Source organism: Otolemur garnettii, unplaced genomic scaffold, assembly GCF_000181295.1.
Source record: "Otolemur garnettii isolate 467f Iridium unplaced genomic scaffold, OtoGar3 scaffold00112, whole genome shotgun sequence".
In the NCBI taxonomy this organism is placed as follows: domain Eukaryota; kingdom Metazoa; phylum Chordata; class Mammalia; order Primates; family Galagidae; genus Otolemur; species Otolemur garnettii.
In genome coordinates, this window is record NW_003852507.1 from 740046 (window position 1) to 743936 (window position 3891).

Here is a 3891-nt window from a genome sequence, read left to right on the forward strand (position 1 = left end):
CTCACAGCAACCTCAAAGTCTTAGGCTTAAGCAACTCTCTTGCCTCAGCCTTCCAAGTAGTAGCAGGCGCCCACCACAATGCTCAGCTATTTTTTTGTTGTAGTTGTCATTGTTGTTTAGCAGGCCTGGGCTGGGCTGGAACCTGCCAGCCCCGTTGTATGTGGCCAGTGCCCTAACCGATGGGCACCAAGCCTTAGTCATCATGTCTTACTAGTTTTTTCTAATCTAAAATGATTCTCCCCCCTTCTTATTCATGACTTTGACATTTTAAAAACTATGCAATGGTACTTTATGTAATTTTCCTAAATTTGTGTTCATTTAATGTTTCTGCACAATTACATTCAGGTTATGCATGTAAATCCCTGGCCAAAATGTTGCAAAAGCGACATAGTGTCTTTTTCAGGGTATCATACTTACCTGAGATATACAATGTCTCTCTGTTCCTCACTGGTATTATTAATTTCTGTTACCCACTCAAAAGTGTTGTCTGGTTTTTCCAACACATAGCATACAGAAAATTAATTTTCACATATAGTGGACGTCCAGTTGCTCTGGCACCATTTGTAAAAGAGATTTGCCTTTCTCTAATGAATTATCTTTGTGTCTTTGTCAAAAATCAAACTGACTATATTTGGGTGGGTATGTCTGGATTCTATTTGATTTACATATCTTTCTTTTCACCAATATCATAGTATTTTGAATAAAACACCTAAAATTAGATAGTGTGAGTTCAATGTTTAGTCTTTCAATTCATGAATATAACATATCTCTTCCCTTAGTTTTTTCTTTTATCAGTGTTTTATAGTTTTTAGCACACAGATCCTACAAGTATTTTGATGCATTATACGCAACACCAAATAATTTGCTATAACTATTGAAAGTATAATACTTGCAAACCTCTGCAAAGAACACAGATTAGTAAAATCTTACATTAGGAAATAAGAGATAAATATCATATCCTATTTCAAAAAATGAATAGACAGGCTCGGCGCCTATGGCTCCAGCAGCTAAGGCGCCAGCCACATACACCTGAGCTGCCGGGTTCGAATCCAGCCAGGCCCGCCAAACAACAGTGACGGCTGCAAACCCAAAAATAGCCAGGTGTTGTGGTGGGTGCCTGTAGTCCCAGCTACTTGGGAGGCAGAGGCAGGAGAATCGCTTAAGCCGAGGAGTTGGAGGTTGCTGTGAGCTGTGACGCCACAGCACTCTACCCAGGGTGACAGCTTGAGGCTCTGTCTCAAAAAAAAAAAAAAACAACAAAAAGTACTCTGTTACAAAATAACAGAGTATTTGTTGTGATTATACACAGTCGACCAAGGTCTGCCACATATGTTAGGAAGCTATCTGGTTCCCAAGCCAGTGTTCTCTTTGGCTTTTTTACTTACTTATCCTATGGCCTACCTCATGTTGGTTCTATTTAAGGTATGGGAAACTAAGAGAGTATGTTTATCTTTCTGGCAATTGAGAAATAACGATCCTATGAACATCCAACTTTGTAGTTTGGTTTCCAATACTTCCTATGATACCAGTCCTTATTAGCTTACCTGATGAGATAATCATGCTGGCTTGTTCAGTTATACCATATATATATATTTATAGACAGAGGCTCAACTCTGCCACCCAGGCTAGAGTGCAATGATGTCATCACAGCGCACTGCAACCCCAAATTCCTAGGCTCAAGTTATTCTCCTGCCTCAGCCTCCCAAGTAAACTGGGACTACTTCACCACCTTTTAGAGAAGGGGCCTTGCTGTTTCTCAGGTTGGTCTCCAACACTTGAGCTCAAGCAATCCTTCTTCCTTGTCCTTCCAAAGTGCTAGGCCAGTTATATTATTTTTAAATTTAAGTAATCCCTACTGCCAATTAATCAAAATTCAGAGATATGTTACAGAGCTATTTTTAATCACATAAAAAAATATGAAGAGAAACTCTACAAACTCTATATACAAACACTGCACATTTAGTCTTGTCATAGGGAGATGAGAGAATATGTAACAGAAGAATGTACACACCCACATGGCTTTATCTGATACCACAAAATATGAAGGTTAGTGCTCTAGAAATGTAATTTCACCAAAAGATTTAATTCTGTATTATATTCAAACGTTCCTCATTTACATGGTCCTATTTCCCAGATATCAGAAAACATGTGCTTTGAGCAATCGCACCTTACTCCTCCATGCTTTCAGTCAATTATTCCTGGGATTGTCCTAACCTTAACTTGAGTTTCCTGGCCTCCTAAATTAGCATTTAAAAAAAAGGTCTTCCTCCCTATGTTTAATTATACAAATCTATAAAATATACAGTTAAGCTGGTATATATAGCAAAGTAAAACCTTGTTATGCCTTTCTCTAGATATGAAATCAGCAAACTTTTGTTTTTGTATATTGAGATAGGATCTCAATCTGTTGCACAGAATGGAGTGCAGCAGCAGCATCATAGCTCACAGCAACCTCAAAATCCTGGGCTCAAGCAATCCTCCTGCCTCAGGCTTCTGAGGAGCTGAGACTAGAGGCAATACCACCATGACCTACTAATTTTTCTATTTCTCATAGAGTTAGAGTCTTCCTACTCAGGCTGATCTTGAACTCTTGGCCTCAAGCAATCCTGCCTTAGCCTCACAAAGTTCGAGGATAATAGGCATAAGCCACTATGCCTGGACAGTAAACTTTTTCTCTCAAGGGCAACATTGTAAATATTTTAGGTTTTGGGAGCCACATACAATCACTGTGGCATATCACTGTCCTTTTTTCTTTCATTTTTCATTTTTTATTCCCCCTTTTTAATACAAAAATCATTTAGTTTGGGAGCTGAGTAAAAAACATCACAGGTTAGATTTGGCCCAAGGACAGTAGTTTCTTAGCCCCTTCTATAAATGAATCTTTGGTTAACACTTTGCCACAGTTGCTTTAAAACTGTCGATCCAAACACATATTTTGTTATCATTATAATTATTATTATTATATATTACCAAAGAGCCATTTGAGAGTAGATACTCTGATCCTTGGTCCTGGAACACTTCTTTATGTATCTCCTGAGAATATCAACATTCTTTTGAATAATAACAGTAGAATTGGCAAATTTAAGAAATTTATCATTGAAGCCAGGCATGGTTGCTCATGCCTGTAAATCCTAGCACTCTGGGAAGGCAAGGCGGGTAGAGCAATTGAGCTCAGGAGTTCGAGACCAGCCTAAGCAAGAGTGAGACCCCCATCTCTACTAAAAATAGAAAAACTAGCCAAGTATTGTGGTGGCACCTTTAGTCTCAGCTGCTGAGGAGGCTGAGGCAAGAGAGTTTCAAGTTGCTGTGAGCTATGATGCCATGAAAGCCCACCCAGGACAACAGAGTGAAATTCTGTCTCAAAAAGAAAGAAAGAAAGAAAGAAATGATTTATCATTGATATAATCTAGTGTATATACAGTCCATATTCAAATTTCACCAACAGTCTCAGTCTGTTTTTTTTCTAATCGGGATCACACATTATGGCCTAACTTCTAGGTCTCTCCTAAACCAGCTTCTGATATTCGGCTTACAAAGATTTGCTTTGGTTGTCCTATTATAAAGAACTTTATTTTGGGGACTATCATACTTTCTCTCCTATCCAGAGCTCTCTGAAATAATAAGCCTAAGTAGGGCAATCTTAGCCAGTGTTACATAAAGAGGAACACGTAATAGAAAATCACTTCTGGGCTCAGTGCTCATAGCTCAGTGGTTAAGGCATTCTTAGTAACTGTTACATAAGGAGGCGCAAGTAATAGAAAATCACTTCCGGGCTCGGCACTTGGTAGGTCAGTGGTTAGGGCGCTGGCCACATGTACCAGGGCTGGTGGGTTTGAACCCAGCCCAGGCCTGCTAAACAACAACAACAACAAAAATAGCCAGGAGTGGCTC

At 39.2% G+C, this 3891-nt stretch overlaps 1 protein-coding gene across 2 annotated transcripts in view; it reads right to left on the reverse strand.

The window, feature by feature from the left end:
* Positions 1–3891, reverse strand: part of TAOK1 (TAO kinase 1) — a 145686-nt gene that overhangs the window by 79571 nt on the left and 62224 nt on the right. The window lies entirely within an intron of this gene.